The following is a 12,643-nucleotide window of genomic DNA, read 5'->3' as shown; positions in this document are numbered from 1 at the left end:
AAAAAGGACTATAAAATATCTCATACATTATTTTTATATAACTTACATGTTGCAATGATATTTTGGATTCATAGGGTTAAATAAAATTTATTATTAAAATTAATTTTACTTCTTTTTTTAGTGCTAAAATCTACTTTTTTTTTTAACTGAAATCTGAAGGAAAGGGCAACAGACTGATAAGTCAGGCAGGGCTCTTATATTGCAGTCTTGAGAAGAATTCCTTCTCTTTCAGGAAATAGGTCTTCAACTGAAGAGTTGGTGCTCCCCCACATTATAGAGGGTAATAGGATTTACTCAAGGTCTACTGATTTAAATATCAATCACACCTAAACAATACCTTCACAGCAACACTGGTGTTTGACCAAATAACTGGTCACCATTGCCTAACCAAGGTGACATGTAAAATCAACCATCACAATTCCCATATTATTTTCCTCTGCTCTAAAATTCGTTTGCCTTCTGTAATTGAAAACATAATATGTTTTTATACTCATCAATAACTTGAGTTGTATTACTCTCTAGTTTCTTATACATTTTGCTCCCCCCCCCCCCTTATTGCCAGCAGCATTTATTATGTTAGGAGAAAGATGACAAGACACACAAGCAAAGAAAATACCTTTGAGCTTCAGTAAGATTTGCATCTAGGGTATAATGTTTATTTCACAAACAACAGATCTGAGAAAATAGACAAGTTGGGCTATCTCACTGCAGAGGGGTAAAGAGTGCATGGGGAGGGCAAAGAGAAGACAAATAACTTAGATGTAGGTGGATTCCTAAAAAGCAATCCTGTGTCTCATCCACAGTCTGTTTCCTAGTTGGGGGTTGGGTGCACAATAGAAACTTGAGATAAAATTCAGAATTCAAGAACTCTGGTTAACTCCATCTGGATTTTGAGGTAGAGCTCATGAGGATTGCAAGCTCGACAGAAGTTTCCTGCATGCAGTACAACGTAGACACGATTGAGTAGAAATGCCTGAGACAGTCACGTTCCATGTCAGTGAAGTGCAGGAGATTCAGGTCATTTTTGTCCATCTCCCTCAGTTTGGAGGGACCTGAAAGTGAGCCAGACAAGAAATGCCTATTGCTAGAAAAGAGGGTGGAAACAGCTGAGATACGTATGGACAGATGACAAAAGACCAGATAGGAATGAGGCAGAACATTTTTCCCCTCTGGACATTGTTGTATCCGGATATAATATTATCTGTCATCTAGTATAGACAGATGATTACTGAATAGTTCACAGATTCCAACAACCCTCAACTACTAGACCTACCTTACCTAAGTTGAAGGTGACCATATATCTCCATTTTTCTAGGATCTCCTTGATTTATATTAGTTGCCTCATGCAAAACTCTTAAATAGTGGTTCTTCTCACTAAAGAAATTAAAACTAAAAAACTAAAAATTATGTGGTCACCCAACTAAGCTCTCAAAACTTAGGTGTGATATATGGGAAAAAGTAGAAAGCCTGAACCAGTTGAGATTATGTTTCTTCTACCTGGAAAAATGAGGAGGAAAATGTAAAATAGAAATTAAATTCATTTATGGGGAAAATAAAATTGAGTTTTTGGCAGGCCTGAGAGTATGTGCTGAAATTCACCTTTTCTAATGTAAAAGGCACCTAAAGGAGCTTACATCTTCAAGTCCATTACACTAGGCACAAACCATTACTTCAATATGATGGGATATATAATACATTTTATGTATTTAGTTTCTGGCTCAAGTTCTCAGAATGCCTTTATCCTAGCAGCAAATGGAATCCTCACTAATTTATTATAATAAGATGGTAGAAAGCAAGGGATGCTTTATAAAGGGCTTCACCAGCCCAGCCAAGGGGATTTGGACTGTATTTAAAGGAATAAAAGAATGAGATTTGTATTTTAGAGTGTTGGCTTGGGCAACAATGCAGATGATGGACTGGAGGAGGACTAGCCAGAAGGCTCCTGTGGCAATTTTAATGGTAAATAAGTCTGAACTAACAGTGAGGATGCCAGAAAACAGATAGGGAAGCCATTTAAAAAATCACAGAAAAAAAATATTTGGACATCAACTTTACACTGGGAATGAGAAACAAAGAGAACATTTGTAGAGGTGGAAAATGAGTTCAGTGTTGGACACAATGTCTTAAGTTTCCTTTGGGATGTTCAGGAGGAGATGGTGGTTTTTCAGGTGAATTTTTGGGTTTGGAGTTGACATGAAGTTGTGTATGAGGAACATGTGATTTGGAGGTACCAGCTTATAAGAGGGTAAGTAGTAAGCACTGAAAAAAAGAGAGAAAGAGAGAGAGAAAAGAGGAAAAAAATATAGTGGTTACTTTCTCTTAGTCTTTTAGTGTATGTAAAAATAACCCAAGTAAATTTTATGTCAAAATCAGGCTAGAAGGTATTTTTCTGAAATAAAAATAAAGCTCAATAACATACTTTATGAACTTTTTGTTGGGAATTTCATAGGAAGAATTTTACCTTTGACCAGTGTTTCTCTACTGGGGGTATGTTGTCCCATAGGGGACATCTAACAATGTCTAGAAATGGGTTGTTATAACTACAGGGGGTCATGGGAAGGGACTGTTACTGGCATCTGGTGGTAGAGGCCAGGGATGCTACTAAATATCCTACAATTCACAAGACAGCCCTCACCAAACAAAGAATTAGCCAGCTCAAAATGTCAATAGTGCTGAGGTTGAGAAACCTCTGCCTTAGACAATTGAGCTAAGAATTTTGTTGAAAGAGCTGAAATCACCCTTAAATTGGTTTTCTGATCAAGAAACACCACAGAGAGACTTTGATGTAATGCATGAAAGTACCTTGATATCCTGGCTGAGAAGTCCATTCCAGTTAGCTTTTGTAACTCAAAAGGCCACTTACCTGCTCAAAAGCTCTTGTGTGCACAAGAGCACACTGGGTGCACGTCACATTGAGGGCTCCAAGGAAGTACAGAATTTTTACCTGTGGATCCCTCCAACATAGGTTAGCAGTTGATGCAAAGTTAAGTTCTATATGGGAGTGGATGGGAAAGCACATGCCACTAAAGACACCTAAAAAATGGAAGGTTGAAAATGGCCGCTAATTTTGGCTATTGCATTGTCACATATGAGGATAAAAGGTGGTGGAAGTGGTCAGCAATATAAGATAGTGGTTAAGAGCATGGGTTGCTGAATCCAGCTCTCTGAGCTTGCAAGACTCTTGGTCCTATAATTCACTAGTTGTATGAGCTCAAGCAAATTACTTATCCTCTCATTTGCTGCTCTCTTTTTCATCTGTAAAATAGGGATAAGATTAATACTTGCCTCAAAGAATTGTGTTTGAGAGTAAATCAAATATCATTCTTAGAGCTTAGTCAAGTGATTGAGGCCTCATGGGCTCTCAGTAAATGCCATCTACATGGCTTGAGGAGCCTAGCAAAGAGGGTCTTATCAATGGAGTAAAAGACGACCTAGCGCTAGCCTACTGCTTTGAAGCCCTTTCTCTAAGGGCTCTTAGGTAACTGACACAAAGGTACTTGTAGTATTAATGCTGTGATTATGACAATACTTCTTGTTTCTTTTTAATCAAATTAACAATGTGCTGGTCAATATATTTTTTTTATTTTTTTTTTAACGTTTATTTATTTTTGAGACAGAGAGAGACAGAGCATGAACGGGGGAGGGTCAGAGAGAGGGAGACACAGAATCTGAAATAGGCTCCAGGCTCTGAGCTGTCAGCACAGAGCCCGACGCGGGGCTCGAACTCACGGACCGCGAGATCATGACCTGAGCCGAAGTCGGCCGCTTAACTGACTGAGACACCCAGGCGCCCTGGTCAATATTTTTTAAAAGTGGTAACATTCTTGCTCTTGATTCAACTAGTTTTTACCATAATGAATGGAAGTAGATAAAATAGATTCATGCTTTTCAAATTGTAGTTCTCATAAGCCTAATGAAAAACTTGGGAACCACAGATAAGACAGGCAGTTATAAAAGACTCTAAATGATTCCAGGGTCTGAATGCAGTACCTGTGTGCATACAAACTACAGTGTCATATTTAGACACTTTTGTCACTGCTTATGAGCTGTGTGATCTTTGGGAAATTACTTAGCCCTTCTGTGTTTTTCCCCACCTATAAAATGAGCATTGAAACTATCCCATGAAATGGCTGTGAAGATTGAGTGAGAAACAATATGTAAACTATTAGGCATAGCACACACAGAAAATGTTCAGTAAATGTTAGCTGTTAATATTTTATGTAATTAGCAAACACAAAAGTAAACGTGTACAAAATTCAAATGACTCTTTAAAGATAAACTTTGAGATGCCAGAGAAATTTCACATTTGCAGTGTGGTATTTTAAGGCTACTTTGTACACTAGTTAGCTTTTCTTCTAAGAAGCCTGTAGTAAATTTTTGACAAGCATAGATGCAGAAGGTGACCTTCTAGTCCACTGGATAACTATGTAGCATAGAATATTTTGACCAATGTTCTTAGATGCTATCCAAAAAAAAAAAAAAAACAAAAAAAACAACAAACCTTATGAATAGCTACCTACTCAATATTATTTTCAGCTGTTTAAAGTTTCACTATCTCACACTCATTAATCACACATTACGCTCATTAATCACATTACAAAGGAGGATCATTAACAACTATGGCCAGATGTGCAGGAAAATCCCCTGCCTGGAAGCCATGCCTGCTGGGTCGCTCTGCAGACTGAGTCACAGCCAACTGTCAGAGAACTTGGAATGGGGGACATGGCTAGGGTTTACAAGAACTGTACAATCTGGGTAATTTCTTGAGCTATGATCCTAAACAACCAGAGAGATGCAAAGATAGAACTGCATATAGGGCAAGCAGAGGTAAGACACTCCAAGATTCCAGATAACTCTTCTTGTTAATAAATTCAATATACAATCATTTGAATCTGTGAAGTGAGAATTTACCCACTCTTTCAGATTAATTGAATTCTCAGTTTTAGTGATTCCTTGGCTATTCTCCTCTCTCTCTGACTCTCTCCCTCTTTCTCTCATTAGAATAATAATTACTTTGTAATAATCATTATTGGTATTATTCACAATTGGACCATGTAATATACTATGATTACATTTCATCTCTTCTTTTGCTTAGTTTTCTGTCATACAAAATCCCTGTCACTAACTGATTACCAAGCTCATCAATAGAACCCTAAAATTGCTCTCCGTTTAGTAAGGCTTACTGGCTTTGTTATGGAGCCCTCCTTACTAGCGTCCGCACTTTCTGCTACAACTGGTGGGTTGCTTTCTAGGCCTGTATACAGCAGTTCACATGCCATTTATCTTCACCATCCTTTGGGGGTTTCTTCTTTCCTATGTTCCATGTGCTGCTCATTCTTGGCTTACTCCATTTTGTAGGTGAATTATATCCTCCAGTAATTGTATGAGAAACGGTGCATAGGATAGATGGAGTGGCTAAATACCAAATTCCAGGATGGAAATGGTTTTCGTGGGGATATTAAGGCACTGCCCATTTTCTTCTAGCATCTGGAATTGCATTTGAGAAGTCTAATGCCATTCTGATTGCCTATCATTCACATTGGGCTAAAGTTCTCTTCCTTTTTCTAAAGTTTTTGAAATCATCCCTTTGCCTCCAGTGTTCTGAACTTTCACTAGAATATGCTTTCAGGTGAATCATTTTCATTAATTTTTGAGGAGCACACTATGGATTCTTTCAATCTGGAATTTGTTTCATCATTTCTGGAAAATTAGCATGATTTTATTTTCCATGATTTTCTTCCCTCTAATTTCTCTGTTTACCTTTTCTGGATCTCTCATTAATATTTTTAATATTGGAGCTCTAATTGAATTAATCTGTACATTTTTTAACTGTTTTTTCCTAGTTTCTTCCTGGGAGGTCTCCCCAATTATATCTTTTTTTTTTAATGTTTATTTATTTCTGAGAGAGAAAGACAGAGCGTGAGTGGGGGAGGGGCAGAAAGAGAGGAGGACACAGAATCTGAAGCAGGCTCCAGGCTCTGAGCTGTCAGCACAGAACCCGACACGGGGCTTGAACCCACTAACCGTGAGATCATGACCCCCGCCGAAGTCAGATGTTCAACCGACTGAGCCACCCAGGCGCCCCTCCCCAATTATATCTTGCAAACATTTTTTAGAGAAAAAAAAAGTGCTAGCTTTTGAATGTGCATATGTATGTTTTATTTACTGCGGCATTCACAGTGGCTAGAACAGTGCCTGGCACCTAGTAGAAATTGGGGGGAAAAGGTGTGTTGAATTGAATAAATCAATGGTACCACATATTTTTAAATTCTTGAATGTTCTTTTTTTATAGTCTCCTTTTTGTTTCTTGTTTTTTATTTTTTTAAACATTTATTTATTTTTGAGAGACAGAGAGAGAGAGAGCAGGAACAGGGGAGGGGCAGAGAGAGAGGGAGACACAGAATCCGAAACAGGCTCCAGGCTCTGAGCTGCCGGCACAGAGCCCGACGCGGGGCTGGAACTCACGAACTGTGAGATCATGACCTGAGCCGAAGTCACATGCTTAACCAACTGAGCCACCCAGGCGCCCCTACTTTTTGTTTCTTGAAGGTAATTTCCTCACTTATCTCTCTGATTACATTAATTATAGATATTTTGGGATTTTTTTTTTACATTACCCTCTATCACCTGTTTCTGCTCTTTCTGCATGTTTGTTTTGGTTTCTCTCTTTTGAATTAAAAGCTTTATTCATATATTTGGTGATCTTTGGCTTTCCAGCTAGTGAAGCACAAAAATACTTTGTGTTTGGGAATAGGTCAGAGTGCTAGTCTTCCCTATGAGGTTTTCTGGTTATGATGTTTCACTGGAAGAGCCTGAGTAGTCAGCATCTGTAGGTCTTTTGTTCTCAGGCTGTATTTTTTTTTTTTAATTTTTAGAATTGTGGTAAAATATACATAATATAAATTTTACCATTTTAACTATTTTTAAGTGTATACTTGAGTAGTGTTAAGTATATTCACATTGTTGTGCTGCCAATCTCTAGAACTCTTTCCTCTTGCAAAACTAAAACTCTATACCCATTAAACAACAACTCCTCAGTCCTCCCTTCCCTCCTTCTCTTCCCCTTCCCAGTAACCTGTCTTTTTCTTTCTGTCTGTATAATTTTACCCTAGTTTCCTCAGTAAGTGGAATTACACAGTATTTGTCATTTTATTGGACATTTTACCAGATTATTTCACTTAGGATAATGTCTTTAAGGTTAATCCATGTTGTAGCACGCATAAGATTTTCTTTCCTTTCTGAAGTTGAACAATATTCTATTGTATGTATATACATCTTATCATTCATTCGTTGATGGACAGTTGAGTTGCTTCCACCGTTTTTGGCTATCGTGAATAATGCTGCTGTGAACATGGGTGTACAAATATAATTTTGAGATCCTGCTTTTAGATATTCTTTTGGACATATATCCACTAGTAGAATTGCTGGATTATATTGGAATTCTATTATACATTTTTTGAGGCACTGCTATACTGTTTACCACAGCAGCTGCACCATTTGACATTCCCACCAATGTAGCACAAGAGTTCCAATTTCTCAGCATCCTCATCAATACTTGTCATTTTGCGTTTTTGTTTTGTTTTTTGATAGTAGCCATTCTAATGGGTGTGAGGTGGTAACTCATTGTGGGTTTGATTTACACTTCCCTAATGATTAGTGATGTTGAGCATCTTTTCAAGTGCTTATTGGCCTCAGGCTTGTTATTTTATCATAAAAGAGTCATCTGTCTCTTGTCTAGTGTTAAGAAGAATGGTTATCAGCATCTTTGGAGCAAAACAGAAGGGAGCTAGGGTGAGGGTGTGGTCATCAGGGTACAGATTTTTACCCATCCTTTTTTTTTCAGGATGATGTCCTTGCTCTCAGCTAGTCTTACTGTCCTGAACCATAATCCTTCCTGTTCAGCCTAACCAGGGAGGGAACCCCCAGGTATTAACTGGGGTAAGAAGTCAGAGTGAGAATCAAGGTGATTAACTTTCTTTGAAACAGTTTTCCTGTCCCCCCACAAAAGTCACAGCTGACTCCGATTTTTGAGCCATTAGGACCCCTGCAACACCAAGCAGCTCATTTCTTGGCATCATCTTCTGTGGCATTTATTTGCTTTCTGGCTTTTAAAAATTTGCTGTTGTTATTCCTTTCCCCATTCTCTATTTTTTTGTTGGGTTCTTGTATTTTATCCCATTATTCCAGTGAAGCTTTAGGAGAGGATGGAGATAATTGTGTCTTTAATTTGCCATTTTAATTGAAAATCCTCCTGGTCATTTTATTATTATTCCTGACCAACACCCTTTTTTTCCACTTAGAGAAGAGGGTGGAAGGGAACAGAAGTAATGAAATGTTGTAAGATGTTTCACCAAACGTTATTAAAGTAAAAATAAGGATGAGTATCCTTCTCTAGGTACATTCTTATGTTTGATGCTTCTGATGCCACTTCTGGTCAGCCCCACTTTAACCCTTCCTTGACTCAGGTTTTCTGACCTATTCATCAATTTTCAGATTTTTGCCTCATGGGAGAAATTTCTAATATATACCAACCTTAGCAGGAAGGTAGAATTTAATATATGCTGTTTGGTTATACCCATGATCTTTCAGGGGTTCATTGACTTTCTAAGTTGTGGTATACTTCTTTACAAGTACTTACATGTTAAGGTTTGGTCCATTCATCACATTCATGTAAAGCTATAGAAACATGTTTGCTAGTGTCATCTGATAATATGAAGACTGATAGAAGAGAAAAGCTACCTGTCATTTTATACAACCTTAGATGGACCATGGCCTATCCTACTCTGACACAAAACCTTCTCAGAGGATTATCTTTCAGGACCCAGAAGAAAAACTATGAGCTATTTACTATTTATTATTATCCACTGAGCTTGGGAAAGCCTTGACCTTTAAATAAATTGTCAAAAACTGAAATTAGCCCTTGATCCTGGGAGTGCTAGTTAACATGAAACATTTTAAAAGAAGAAATTTTCATTAAACCAACCTGTTTAGCTTGTTTATGCCAAAATGCTCTCCCAATCTGAGTAAAAAGCTTGTTCAAGCATTATAGTGCCATGATGGTTGATGATAATTAATATTATTATAAAAATAGGCATTTTTGGCATGTGTACTGATTTCAATTATTTGTAATACTACATTCAATAATAACAATACGGGCATATGGTACCTGAGAAATTGAAATTATTAGTCTTAATGCAGAGTTAAGAGAACTGAGCTTCTGAGTATTGTATAAATTACTTTTCTAATGTCACTCAGCTAGTAAGAAAGTGAAGGGGCTGAGACACAATGCCAGTACTTCACATTCCACGTTCAATGCCTGGTATAATGAAAAATACTTGCTTTGAATTACATAGATATTTGCAGAAAGTGATCAAGGTTATGAAGGACAAGAGAAGTTAGAAGTGATATTAATGAGATTGAAAAGTATTAGATACAGAACCCTTTCCTCACCTTCCTCAAACCCTTCAATGACCTCCTTATAGCCTGGGAATTTAATTATTATGAGCTTTATCTGAGCCTGGAGTTGTATATATGGATGGTACTTTGGACATGTTGACCAACCCTACATAAAAAGAACACTCTAAAGATTCCTTCACAAAAGCTACCAATATTTGCTATAACAGGTACTAATTTTTGCAAAATGCTAGAAATTGAAGAAATTCTTCCTGATAATCAGTTTCCAATACTAAAGAAGAACAGACTTATTAACATAGACATGGGCATCCTTGTTTCATTTCTGCCTAGGTACAGGAGCCACTGCCTTTCTCAAGGCAATGATCCATATCCATGCAATGACTCAACACCCTCACTGTTAGCCTGTAAATCCTGTTTGTCTTCTGGCCCCACATTCAGGTGCCATGGGCCTCTCTGCTTGGACATAGCCTTCATTTGATTTGCACACACCTAACTTGAATGCAATCTCCTCTATTTAGAATAATCAGAGGAAATAGCTTCATATGGAAGATGAAAGGAAAATCCACAATTACTAAATTCCCTGGCTTCATAGATGTTTACAAAGAATGAAAGGAGAGGCTTTTGCTATTTCCCAGAAAAGCCTAGGTGGTCATGGAATAAACCAGTTTTCTTCCTTTTTCTTGAGAGAAAAGCTTTAGCTTGAGAGAAGGTAAAGAATTAAGATCCTAGTAAATAAAGAAACAAAAGCCTAATACTACCAACATGTACGAGAGCAGAATATGACTTCTGTATTAAGGGAAATGATGAATGTTTTCACATTATGGGAACCGCTTTAGCACAACCTTAAAATAGTGTTTTAGAGATATGTGAGGACATAGAGAAATTTGTCTCTACACTTTAAACCTTTTCTCTTCCACAAGGGTTTTTAGTAAGAATGTGGTTTAGACTAGAGCTTGGAGAATGTGAAAGAAAATTTCTAGCCTTGAGTGTTGCTGCCACCTACATGGCAGGAAGCCTACAAACAAAACCTCATACCTTTGCAGACAGGAATCAACTGAAATATACTTTCTATGGAATCACACTTCAGAAATCCCCAAATTTGTTTCTTGACTATCTGAAAGACAACTGAAATGATAATATTTTATATATTTGCCTCACTTCCTGTCTGAAATTCTTCCATAAATTGGACCAGATGGTTTTGCTTAGATTGGCGAAAATACACTGATCATTTGAAATAGAGGCTGATCCAAGGAAATCTTCCTTATCATTAAAACGGTCCTAAGTGCAACCTGGTCCCTGTGGCTATGATTGTTTTAGGGACAGGATGAAGGCTCTTAATCTCACTGTTATAGGTTTGATCTTTCTTTCCTTCCCTCCCCTCCCTGGAACCCTCTAAAATACAAAAAGAAAAATTTAAATACTATTTCTCTTTTGATTATGATTGTAAATTGAAATAGAGATAACATAGATGGAAGAAGTCTTTTCATATAGATAAGAGAGTTTATTTCTGATAGGAAATGTAGTTGCCACTGCACAATTAACAGAAAATCTCTTTAAAAGTCTAGAGGAAACTTGTGATGTGTCAAGAACACGTCATAGACCGTCCTTTTATCTTAGATGGCATCATTCTAGGACATGATGCTCCGTTACTGAGGCTGTGTGAAAACACCTCCTCCCCTGAAAATACACATGCAAGATCGAAAAGCCAATTGATGACTTTACAGATAATTGCAATTAAAATAATTGCTAAGTGAATAAATGATAGGTTTGCAAGCATGTACCAACCAATTATTCCTATTGCATAATGCTATGGATACTGGTGTTTTGCTGGCATTTGGCACTTTGCAGATTTAGGCAGGGCTGTACTAAACAGGTACAAATTATCTTTGGTGTTAAAAACCTTGGATCCTTGAATGAAAAATTACTGCTACCTTTCCAATTAGTAGTGTGTTGACGACAGAAAGGATCCTTAAAATTGATGATAGGAAAACATGCTCTGTGCAATGAAAAAAAGGCATTTGGAGAAACATTGTCAAAAGGAAGAACCATAGGTGCCCAATATTTCCCCCTGTACACCACTAGAAGTAAGCCATTTCAAACATTCTCAATGGTTTATGGCTTTAGTTTTCACAGGGTTTGTATCATTATAATCTTTCTCACAATGATGTGATTGTTCCAGTCTATTTACCTGTGGTATACTTTTTGGGATAAAGGTGTATCTATCCAGATTTAATAAACAGGGCCTAAGACTAGGGGGGTGGCAAAAGAACTCAGTACTCGGGATGAATGTATTTTAATACAAAATTTTAAAAAGTCAGATTAATGCCCCAAATCCATGATATCAAAATTTAAAATAAAATGGGATCTGAGAAAGTTGGTTGAAGGGTGGCAGGAGCAAAGGAATTGTGGCAAGGCAGTCTGTGCCCTGCCAATGAGATGAGATGAGGTGACACACGATGTCTTCCAGGGTTTCAGGCTGAATGGACCCCACCCCCCACCCCCACCGTGGCATGCGCACACTGAGAGACCTGTTCATTTCTTGTTTGCATGTTTCTCATACATGCCATCTGTAAGGTCCTTGATGAAATCACAGCACAAAGTGTCTTCGGGACAAGGCCACATAACTTCATCAGAAAGCAAGCCATTCCAGAAAGCTTTAACTTGGCAACTTTTTTAGTTGTGCTGTTTTGAAATTATTTTACGATGCTAACTACGTACATGTTTACAAAGCAAGGACTTTCATATTTAATTAGATACAACTTTGGGTCCTTGACATGTACAAAAAGACTTCATGGAGAATCACAGCATATATAGTACTGCTTTTAAATAACTGTATAATCAAATGTATGCAATATAAAATTTTAAAAATTATATGAATAAGTCCATTCTGTGAAAATAAGACTTCAGAATCAATTGGCATTAATGTACTCTGAGCCTTCATTTTAAACACATGGCATAACACAATTCTTGTTGTTTTTTTTTTAAAACATTTATTTATTATTGATAGAGACAGAGCATGAGAACGGGAGGGGTAGAGAGAGGGGAAGACACAGAATCTGAAGCAGGCTCCGGGCTCTGAGCTGTCAGCACAGAGCCCGATGTGGGGCTGGAACCCACAAACCGTGAGATCATGACCTGAGCCCAAGTTGGATGCTTAACCAACTGAGCCACCCAGGTGCCCCGTCAATTCTTAAAATTTCAATTCTTGCATGTCCTCTAAAGATTGAAG

Source organism: Lynx canadensis, chromosome B3, assembly GCF_007474595.2.
Source record: "Lynx canadensis isolate LIC74 chromosome B3, mLynCan4.pri.v2, whole genome shotgun sequence".
In the NCBI taxonomy this organism is placed as follows: Eukaryota; Metazoa; Chordata; class Mammalia; order Carnivora; family Felidae; genus Lynx; species Lynx canadensis.
This window is presented reverse-complemented; position numbering follows the sequence as displayed.